This window comes from Triticum aestivum, chromosome 5A, assembly GCF_018294505.1.
Source record: "Triticum aestivum cultivar Chinese Spring chromosome 5A, IWGSC CS RefSeq v2.1, whole genome shotgun sequence".
Lineage (NCBI taxonomy): Eukaryota > Viridiplantae > Streptophyta > Magnoliopsida > Poales > Poaceae > Triticum > Triticum aestivum.
The window spans coordinates 129,468,163-129,480,158 of NC_057806.1; positions in this window are offsets into that span (position 1 = coordinate 129,468,163).

Genomic DNA, 11,996 nt, shown 5'->3' on the forward strand with positions numbered 1-11,996 from the left:
ATATCGGGTGTTTTTGACCCGTCCGGTGTTAAACCGCCAGGCCAACTCTTTCATTTTTTGTAGGAGCAAAGTTAAAACATTGCAGATATAATCAAAGATGTGCTGGCAAAGAGTAATATGCAACATTTTGTGTGCAATGGCATAAGCAACACATGCAGTTTTTAATCTAGATCTATTACAAGGCTTTGAGCGCCCACAAGATGGTTATGACCCTCCCCTTGCCGGTTCATCTCCTTCTGTTGATTGGAAGCTGGGCTTGGACCAGTCAAAGCCGTCCAAAGCAATGAACTCCGCCTCATCATCAATCAGGCCGGCCAGGTCAACTTCTGGAGCAAAAGTGTGTTGACGAACTGTCGGGGGGATGTTGATTCCACCAACACCTATGGGGACAGGGCCCCTTTCGGTTCGGCGGGGGGCGGAGAGCGCACAAAGAGCGGATCGAGGCAGTACACGCGGGCGATTTTACCCAGCTTCGGGCCACACGGATGCGTAAAACCCTACTGCTGCTTGTTTGTGTGTATTGGATTCTTGCTCAGGAGCGATGGACGCTGCCAGACTGAGCGCGAGAGTGTTCTGGTGTTGAATGAGCTGAACTGGCCGAACCTGCTCCTCTAGCTGACCCCCTTCTATGTTGCGCTTGGGCCTCCTTTTATACTCTCAAGGGGTCACCGACAGGGGGCAACGTAGACAAGAAGGGTAAAAATGGAAAAGGATGCGGTAGGTGCAGCTACCGCTACTGTGGATACAGTGCGCCCTACCTAACTCTAACGGCAGGGGACAAGGGCATTAAATGCCTGTCTGAGTCTCCTAAACAGTGCAAAAGGTGACCGTTAGGAGCGCCACCGTTTGCCACGATGGGCTTCTCTTCATCTCCACTTGCCACCACATACCCCTAGCTGCACGGCCTCCTGCCACGTGTGCTTGGGAGAGTCCTAGAGCGACACGTTAGCAGGTGTGCTGGAGCACGGGCACGAAGTGGGGGTTTCCCGCGGCAAGCTCCTTGCCGCGGCCGTCGCCTTGTCGCGTCCGGAAGCTTGTCGCTCGCTGGATCTTGCCGGGACGCAGGGCGCGTCACGGCAAGCTTTCTTGGTATGCCTTGAGTGGTCTTCCCGGCAAGCTCCTCTTGCCGGGGTCTTGTCTCTTCCCGGCAAGATCCTCTTGCCGGGGCCTTGGTTGGCCTTCCCGGCAAGCTCCTCTTGCCGGGGCCTTGGTTGGCCTTCCCGGCAAGCTCCTCTAGCCGGGGCCTTGGTTTGAGTACTTTGTTCTTGAATGGTCTTCAAGGGAACCACGGAGGGTCTTGGCGGTCACCCGGCAAGCCTTGCCGCGGGGCGCTGCAACTGCCCGTGCACGAGTTCGGGGTAATAGGGTACCCCTACTCTAGTACGCCGACAGGAGCCCCCGGGCCTGGGCCACACACGGTGCTGAGCGCTGTTGGGCCAGGCCCAAAACAGTGCACGGGCACGCGCGGCCTAGGTCACACCGCATATCTCTCCGCCCCCACCGCGCACGGCCCCCGGGATGTTCCCTTGGTGTCTTCTGGCACCTGTAGCTCGCCTAGGCACTCCTTTTGCCCTTTTAGCCTCCTTGACCTACCTCCTGAAAAGAGGGACAGGAAAGGGATTACAGGCATCTTATCTTTTTAATTTGTAAGCCTTCGGGCTTTAGCTGTATCTAGAACTTGTAATCCTCTCTTTCATGTTTTTCATCCTCTATGGACTGTACCTGAGTGGGATGTTTTTTTAATGAAAAGGGCATGCTTGCCGGGTTATTTGTCTCACGAGCTAAACCCACGCCAAGGAGCGAATCCTTGGTATCCCTCGGACAGACATTTCACCTCCCGGCAACAGACCCTGCCGCCTTCCCACGTCGCTCGACCTTTCTCACGCTTTTGATGGAGGCAGGAACGAGGTGGGTGCGGTCTCCTCGTTTCATCCCTTTGCTGCCGTGACTACGACCAAACTTGGCCCCGAGAACGATCCCCAGGGCCTAGAGTCGAGGGAGCACGGCAGTTTCCGGGAAGAAACGTGGTTTCGCATTCCCCAGTCCATAAGAGGATGCATGATGAGGGATGAAAGACTTATCTGATATTGCAGCCCTCGGCAACTCTGGTTTGCCGTGGACGATTCTTGGCACTCACAGCCCCCAGCGATACTGGCTTGCCGGGAAGGCTTTTATCTTCAGCAGAGAACTTTGACGTTCTCGATGCCGGCTTCCGGCAAGCTCGTTGCCAGGAAGGCTTTTATCTTCAACAGAGAACTTTGTCGTTCTCGATGCCGGCTTCCAGCAAGCTCGTTGCTAGGAAGGCTTTTATCTTCAGCGAAGAACTTTGACGTTCTCGATGCCGGCTTCCGGCAAGCTGGTCGCCAGGAAGGCTTTTATCTTCAGCAGAGAACTTTGATGTTCTCGATGCCGGCTTCCGGCAAGCTCGTGGCCAGGAAGGCTTTTATCTTCAGCAGAGAACTTTGACATTCTCGATGCCGGCTTCCGGCAAGCTTGTTGCCAGGAAGGCTTTTATCTTCAGCAGAGAACTTTGTCATTCTCGATGCCGGCTTCCGGCAAGCTCGTTGCCAGGAAGGCTTTTATCTTCAGCAGAGAACTTTGACGATCTCGATGCCGGCTTCTGGCAAGCTGGTCGCCAGGAAGGCTTTTATCTTCAGCAGAGAACTTTGTCGTTCTCGATGCCGGCTTCCGGCAAGCTCGTTGCCAGGAAGGCTTTTATCTTCAGCAGAGAACTTTGACATTCTCGATACCGGCTTCCGGCAAGCTTGTTGCCAGGAAGGCTTTTGGCGAAGAACTTCGTTGTTCTTGACACCGGCTCCCGGCAAGATCGTTGCCGGAAAGGCTTATGGCGAAGAACTTCGTCGTTCTTGACACCGGCTCCCGGCAAGATCGTTGCCGGAAAGGCTTATGGCGAAGAACTTCGTCGTTCTTGACGCCGGCTCCCGGCAAAATCGTTGCCGGAAAGGCTTATGGCGAAGAACTTCGTCGTTCTTGACGCCGGCTCCCGGCAAGATCGTTGCCGGAAAGGCTTATGGCGAAGAACTTCGTCGTTCTTGACGCCGGCTCCCGGCAAGATCGTCGCCGGAAAGGCTTATGGCGAAGAACTTCGTCGTTCTTGACGCCGGCTCCTGACAAGATCGTTGCCGGAAAGATTGGCCCTAGGGGCGTTGCCAGCCCCCGGGCCATGACTGCATTTAAACATGACAAGTGATTAGCATCCGAAGTGCACTTAACTCGCTTGCGAATTTCGACTTTTGCTGCATATTCCCTATGCCTGCTGGAATGCTTTCCGGTGCGTACGATCCAGCCAGTAGCGCTTGAGGGAACGGGCCCTTAGCGGCTATTCGGGAACATCGCCTCCCGGAAAGGTTTACCTTCTTGGTTCTAGCGCAACCGCACAAGTTGCCTAGCGGACTCGAGGCAACATGGAGCGCAACTAGCCCCGAGAAGGCTCCTCGGCATACAGGTATATGCAGAAATCTCAAATAAATAGCGCATGATATCTTCCTGTTCAACCTCTCTTTGTACGTCCACCCTACGCTTTCTAGGGAAACTTGCCGGTGCAAGCACCCTTGCCGCGAGCGCCGAGTGCGGAACTTCAGCAGCCTGCTGGCGGGGTCGCTACCGACAAGCAATCTTGTCGCAACTAGTTGCAGCTCGCTTAAGTTGTTGAGCTGACTCAAAACAAAGTAAGGGCGCTAGCGGCTCACTTAAGTTGCTGAGCGGACTCTAAGCAAAGTAAGGGCGCTAGCAGCTCACTTAAGTTGTTGAGCGGACTCGAAACAGAGTAAGGGCGCAACTAGCTACGAGTTGATTCCTCCGTGCACAGGTTTTCCGTACAAAGAACAAGATCTCCGAGGCGGATAACCTTATATAGAAAGGAAATATCTAAAGTTTCGCACGACTTAGATTTTTCTGTTGCCGCACTGGCGTCATTCTTTTACTCGCCCGCTCCTTAGGAGCCATGACGATGAAGATTTAGCTTGCGTGTACGCCGGATCGGATTCGCACGATCTCGACGCCCCCTACCTGGCGCGCCAGAGATGTCGGGGGGGATGCTGATTCCACTAACACCTATGGGGACAGGGCCTCTTTCGGTTCGGTGGGGGGCGGAGAGCGCACAAAGAGCGGATCAAGGCAGTACACGCGGGCGATTTTACCCAGCTTCGGGCCGCACGGATGCGTAAAACCCTACTGCTGCTTGTTTGTGTGTATTGGATTCTTGCTCAGGAGCGATGGACGCTGCCAGACTGAGCGCGAGAGTGTTCCTGGTGTTGAATGAGCCGAACTGGCCGAACCTGCTCCTCTAGCTGACCACCTTCTACGTTGCGCTTGGGCCTCCTTTTATACTCTCAAGGGGTCACCGACAGGGGGCAACGTAGACAAGAACGGTAAAAATGGAAAAGGATGCGGTAGGTGCAGCTACCGCTACTGTGGATACAGTGCGCCCTACCTAACTCTGACGGCAGGGGACAAGGGCATTAAATGCCTGTCTGAGTCTCCTAAACAGTGCAAAAGGTGACCGTTAGGAGCGCCACCGTTTGCCACGATGGGCTTCTCTTCATCTCCACTTGCCACCACGTACCCCTAGCTGCACGGCCTCCTGCCACGTGTGCTTGGGAGAGTCCTAGAGCAACACGTTAGCAGGTGTGCTGGAGCGCGGGCACGAAGTGGGGGTTTCCCACGGCAAGCTCCATGCCGCGGCCGTCGCCTTGTCGCGTCCGGAAGCTTGTCGCTCGCCGGATCTTGCCGGGACGCAGGGCGCGTCACGGCAAGCTTTCTTGGTATGCCTTGAGTGGTCTTCCTGGCAAGCTCCTCTTGTTGGGGTCTTGTCTCTTCCCGGCAAGATCCTCTTGCCGGGGCCTTGGTTGGCCTTCCCGGCAAGCTCCTCTTGCCGGGGCCTTGGTTGGCCTTCCCGGCAAGCTCCTCTTGCCGGGGCCTTGGTTTGAGTACTTTGTTCTTGAATGGTCTTCAAGGGAACCACGGAGGGTCTTGGCGGTTACCCGGCAAGCCTTGCCGCGGGGCGCTGCAACTGCCCGTGCACGAGTTCGGGGTAATAGGGTACCCCTACTCTAGTACGCCGACATGAACTGACGGGATAAGATCTGTCACCTTATAAGAGGGAGTCGCCATATTCTTATTTTCCATATCAAAACCCGGCTGATATTTATCGATGCTGGTCTCATCTCCAATAATGGTAGCTTGAGGTCGAACTCCCCTCACACAGGCAATGAAGTCATCTTGATCAAATGGAGTCCCATCTTCCTTCACGGTAGGGTACCCCTTAGCCACATTCATCGAGTCTGGATCTGCCACCCAGGCTTTGGAGCGGCTCAGGGTAGTCATGGCTCCGGCTCTGGCAGATGATCGTTTGACTTCTTGAAACCTGGCGGGTAAGATTGATAACTTCTTCAATACATCGCTCAACCGATTGGGTCCTTGGTTGGCAGGGGAGATGGTGGCAAGTGCTCATTGAGCGCCAGTATACAATTGCTCCACTAAGGTATACACCACCTTCAATTTGGTCACACTGTCTTGGCTCAGATTTTTGCTTCGTGGACCTGCGAGTGTTTTTTAAACAAAGGCTCAGCAGGCGGCTTATATGCCGGGTCAACAAAAGGTATGAGTGACTAATACAAATGACTTACCAAAGATGGAGGAGACCATTTGAGACACCCGGTTCTTTAAGCCGGTGAGCTCCGTAGTAACCTCCTCAAGAGCCGCCTCAGCTGTTTCAGCATGTTGTATCAGCATCATCTTTTCTTCGGCCGAAGATTTCTTCTTTGCAGTCAAGCTGGTCTTCAATTTTTCTGTCTCAGAAAGACTCAATTGGAGTTTAGAGTCACCAGTCTTGATTTCTGCCTCTTGATCTGTCAGCCGGGTCTTTGCATCAGTTAATTGGGAGCCCAATTTAGATAGGGCGTTCTACAAAACATGCACAGGTGTGTCAAGGCTTAAACTAAAAGTTATAAGGGTTCAAGTCTCAAGTACTATGCACCGCAATACCACTTAACACTTGGGGGCTAATGTCTGCCAAAGCAATTTTTTACGACTCTTATATGTTTCAAGTCCCAAGTGTTTTACAAAGTAACAGCACTTGGCACTTGGGGGATAATGCATGATATTCAGAAAGTTTCTCAAGATTAAGCCAGATTGCAATACTTATTGGGACTAATAGAAGACAGTTATGAAGTTAAGTACCGATTCATTTATGATAAATTGAGCCGGCCCTTGGAGACTACAGGTGAAGTTTACGCTACTTTGTTGGACTTTCTAAAAGCTTAGAGACAAAGTATCAACCTATATCATAAAGTCTACAGATCATTCAGGTTCATCATCTGAAGACTTGGGGGCTGGTAGAGTATAAGTGAACTGGAGAACATACCTCATATTTTAGCTGTAATTGCTTGACCATCTCAATTTCCGACTCACGGATGAAATGAACATGACTGAGATAACCAGACAGTATGTCACAAGCATTCAGATGAGTGTAGTGAGAGATATCAAAACACAATTTCTGCTTCTCCAAGGCTTCTTGCTTAGCAGTGTGCCGGGCTAACACAGTGGGGGTCCCCGGTTCAACAAATCGACTACCAGTAATCAACACGTCAGTATCAGAAGTTTTTGGCGGGTTCAGTGATAGTCGGATTAAGGGCGATCTCATCGGCTGACAACTCAGGAGGATCCAATTGAGTATGAACAGCCGGGTCTTCAGGTGCTTCAGTTTCAGAGGGAGGAGTTGACATGGTCGGCTCAGGTGCAGGAACCTTCGGGTCTTCTGACGGCTTAATCACCTTGGCCTTCTTGGATTTGGCTTGGCCGCTAAGAAAAGTTTTATGAGATAGTTAGTGTAAGGACGCAGTTTTTAAAGATACTGAGGAAAGTTGATTTGTCCTTACCCAGGAGCAGTTTTGAAAGCCGGAAACTGAGTCTGAGATGAGTCGCCAGAAGAGCGAGAAACCTCATGTAAAAGGTAAAATAAAGTCAGTGAGGCAAGGGAATAGATTCATTAATGAAGCAAAAGATGAAGATGAAAGAAACCTCATTCTAGCATTTTCGAGGAGTTTGTTGTAAAATGGAAGGCGGTTCATCATCGTCATTATTCTGGGCCTGACGGTGGCTCTAATGTTGCTTTTTTTCAAAAGAAAATGAGGGTCCAAATAAGCCAAAGGGTGCGAAAACCTTACTTTCTGGTTTACCAGTCGAAGTTTCTGTCTTGGCAAATGGGCTGAGTCAGAGGAAATAGTTACCTCTTCTTCTACGGCCTGGCTGGCCCCTGCGTCGTCCTAGCAATAGTCAGAGTCAATAATGTTATTAAAAAATTGGCCAAGGGAGTCAAGGGCTACCTCCGACTCAGTATCATTGTGAAGCTTTAATAGGTCCGAAGCAGTGCTCTTTTTCTTCTTGGACCTCCCGGTCGTCTTCCTGATGGCTATGGCGGCAGTTTTAGCCTTCTTGGCAGCTTCATGGTCATACTTGGCTTTCCAGAAGTCAGATTTGGCCTATAAACAAATAAACAGGATAAAAGGTCATGCAAGTATTTAAAACTACTGAGGAAAGCACAAAAGAGAAAGAGGTCAGGGTTTTTTTACCTCTGGTGCTGGGTTAAGTTTACAGAAGAGGTTTAACCCAACCTTACTGCAATCCTCATACTTGCCGTTCACAAGGATGGTTGACATTGAAACAATGTCTTCTTCAGTTAGTTGTACAGAGTTGTGACGCAGAGAGTCATCTGGGCCTCCGCCATATTCATACATCAATTTGGATCAGCGGCTTAGAGGAATGACCCTCTACGAGATCCAGCAACGGATCAAGTCAACTCTGGTTAAGCCATTCCCCAGCAAGGCATTGATCCTTTTAATAGATGGAATAAGCTTTTTGCATTCAGCAGCAGTAAGCTTATCAGGGAGCACAAACTTTGAATCCAGACGCTCCGCGTGATAACCCGATAGTGGTTTTTCGTTGGCTGGAGACGTATCTTGGCAATAGAACCAGGTCTGATTCCAATCTTTGGGATGACTTGGTAAGACTATTAACGGAAAGACGGCGCCCTGTCAGCGCTGAATTGAGATTCCACCGAGTTCCAAGCTAGGGCCATTGGGACACTCATTCTGGCGGTTCAAATAAAAGTACTCTCTGAAGAGTTCCATAGTCGGCTCTTCTTGAAGATACACCTCACAAAGAACTTGAAAATTGCAGAATTGGGTCCAAGATCTTGAGGGTGAAGTTTGAAAAAATGAAGAACGTCTCTGAAGAACATTGAACTGGGTGGTGAAAAACCCCGATTCATATGGCCAGTGAAGACAATAACTTCACCGTCTTCGGGATTAACCGTTCCTCGTCCGGGTCAGGTGCACGATAAGACATAACATTTTTCCCTGGCAAAAATTCTATGGTGAAAAATTCCTTCAAGGTATCTTCAGTGACTGTGGAAAGGACCCAGTTGCAGACAGTCGGTGCTTTTGATGGCATGACGATCAAAGGACAAACTGAAAAGAAAGTAACGTGCATGTTCAATTCAATGGTGAAATTAAAAGTTAAATGATGATGGTGCAAATGAGTAATGGCGGCTTAAGTAAAGGCTAATGTCATATAAGGGAAAAGTGAGCCGGCGTAATAAGCCGCCATGACTAAAGACATTTGAAGGAAACCAGGAATAGAATTGGCTAAGTGTTGAGACAAACAGATTTCCCAAAGCTATCACTAGCATTCTGGATCAAAATGGGTCAGAAAAGAAAAATAAATCTAGACCTAAAGAATGAGCGCGGAGGAGTTCATCAGCTCTAAGAAGGTATCTGTGCAAAGGAAAAGGATCTACTAACATCTAAAATGGGCGTAAAACCACTACCGCGTAAGTTCTACTTTCCTTCTGGATCAAAAGAGGGTACGGAGAAGAAACTACAAGGAGGTATGTGATGAACGGTGAAGAACATCGATGAACTCGTAACCCTAAATAGATCTAAGGGCGCGAGTAGGAACTTATGAATGCAGAGCTTCTACGAAGGGTCGCCGCGGTTCTCGGGACGAGCTCAGGGTGATGCAGCGGCTGACGTTGAGAGGCGGCGGCGGGCACTATGGTGACGGCGGAGCTCGAGAAGCAGAGAGGTAGCGAGAAGATTGAAGGAAGAAGAAGAAGGGAGAAGAAGGATCGGCCAAGACTATTTATAAGGAGATAAGTGAACAGGCGGGCGCGAAATTTGAGGAAGACCAAAATAATAATTATCCAGCTAAATGGACGCCTCGATTCTCGGAAGACATTAAAAGATAAAAGATCCATTGAAGATGATGTCATAGCAGGCTTTCATATTTTCAGAAGATGGCGTCATGGCGGGTTACAGAGTTTTTCAGAAATAGGAAGACGGATTTCGTCTAAGTGTTGAAGATTGACAAAGAACAAAGTTCAAGTCAACCTGGGGCCTAATGTTGGGGATATAGCTACCAGGTATGACCCGCCAAGGAGGGGCCGGCTCAACCCTGATGGCGGGTTACAAAAGAAGCCCAGTAATATTCAAGGTGATAGTTTATTAAGATTTGTAGAAGGCCTAAGCCCAGAGGCGGCTTAAGGCCCAATATTGTAAACCGCCATATGTAAAGAAAGACTTGTAAAGAAAGGCATATAAAAGAAGTCACCGAGCCAGACACGTTTTATGAGCCGGCCGGGACTCTATAGGCCGCCAGGCCTCAACCCGTGTATATAAGGGGACGACCCGGCGGCGGCTTAGGACAAGAAACAAGAGATCGATAGCCAAGCTAGCGGATTCACTCCTTGGTCATCGAAACCTAGCAATACAACATCAACTGGACTAGGCCTTACCTTCACCGTAAGGGGCCGAACCAGTATAAACCTCTCGTGTCCTTTGTCCCTATTAACCCCTTTAAGCTTCCTAGTTGCGATGGCCCTACGACTAAGTCCTTTCGCTAGGACATCTGCCATGACAATTCCATGACAATAAGGTTATTTGAAGGTCATGGATTGTTGATTAGAGGAGGAAAAGTGCTCGGTGTGGATCAACATTGTTCGTATGGAAGACATCATCGTAGAGAGATTTGTGTGGACGAGGGCCGGTCCTACAGGTTGGCGTTCTTTTTTGGAATTGCAATAATAGGCATAAGCATTGGTGGCGGTGCATTATTTCGGCGAGACTTGATCGCTACGGTGGGGAGCGTGTATGTGGCGGTGACAGTGATTGTCCAATCAGCGGCTGGGGCAGATCAAATCGATCTGTGTGGTTAGGCAGTTGCGCGTGGAGGCGTGTGACCCTATGGAGTTGTGCACTGGATACGCTGTACGGGCCATGCAAGGGATGCTCGAAGCTAAATATGCTGGAAGCCAGATGTTTTGGTCACGAGATTTGTTTTGGAAACAAAAAGGACCGAGTCCCATGAGGAGTCGTGTTCTCCTCATCTCTGTTAGACGGAGACCTACGCGCAGGTAGCAGCGACAGCAACCGATAATGTCATTTAAGATGGAATTATCATGTGATGGATGGAAATTCGCGGAATGATTTGGGAGCCTGGGTCAGACTAGACAGTTTGATGGATCGACGCAAGTCGGTTGGTACAGAAGATGGTTGTGGGGTCGACAATTACAACATAGGAGCATGATGCTGATGGTGACCGACTTCTGGGCGTGGAGACACATGGTGCAGGCCCGAGGGCTTGTGTGGCTTCAACAAAACTATGGTGCGGGGTTGATTCAAGACAGTGCACATGAGATCTTGGAGTCAACGGGGCGTGGGGTGGCACGCACAACCACCATGGAGTCATGTTGAAGGTGGAGCTGAAGTTTGGAAGACTTCACTCGGTGCTGATTGAGGGGCTACAGAGTAAGCCGACAGAGAGTCAAAGACTATTCAGTGGGTGAATCGAGTTACACACTGTTTGGACTGGATCCCAGTGGTCTGATGGAAGCGTGAAACTCGTCACCGGTTAGCGATGATTGATGGTACTCTGCAGTGGGGGTTGAGTGGTGCGGGTTAGCGACCCTTGAGACTCGACCGGGACAGTGGAGGCTCTACACGGTAATAGCAGCGAGGCGTGCAGTATGCACGGGACATGGAGACGGGCCAGGGCTCTGGTGGTCATACATGTGGTGAGACAACTACGAATTTGACTCGGGATGACTACAAGCAATGGTGAAATTCCTTCAAGTTTCAGACAGGCGGTCAAGGAAGAGCGGTGATGTTGAGTTCATGTAACTCTTATGTGTGATAACCAATGTGAGTTTTTCACTTTCACGTAGGTCAGTGATTAGTGTGTGATGGCGTTGGGCTGATACTCTGCAAATTGGGAGCACAAACTAGAGTAACATGGAACTTAATTTCGCTCAAGTGTTGACTGTGGTCAAGAAAAGAAGGGACTACAAGTTACAGGTGGAGTCACATGGAGTCTTGGAGTAGCAGCGGTGCTCATGGGATAAGCTCAAGTATAATGTACATGGAAGTTTGACACATGGACGAATTCAGGGTGGTGGAGAATATTCGCCAAGGTGGAGTTTGTTGGAATTGTGTCGAATATAGTGTACAAGGTAGGTTACAGTTGGACTTGTAGTTGTACTGTGTTTAGATAGGATATGGAGTTGTGTCCTAGTAGGACACTTGTATCCTAGGTCTCTCATATATAGCGAGGGTAGATACATGATGTAACCTATGCCAACATAATAGCACAGGAACGCAGGGGAAGCCGGTGACATGTGCCGACGTCCAGGGCGACCGAGTGCGGTATTCTAGCGGTGTCATGGGGAGGAGCGCCCATAGTCACGCCCGGGGATGTAGCTATATCAGTGAACCTCATTAACAAATCTCGATGTCATGCTAGTGTGATTGGTTGGTCCTTGGATGATCGACGATGGCCTCGGACTTATTCTAACAGTTGTTGTGCCATTGTGGACCTGAGTTGTATGGATGTTTGCAGTTCATCAACAAATAAGTATGACGGTACAGAAAAATCAGACTCAATGGAACTTTTGAAATAGGATTTCGCCCCACTTTATAAAT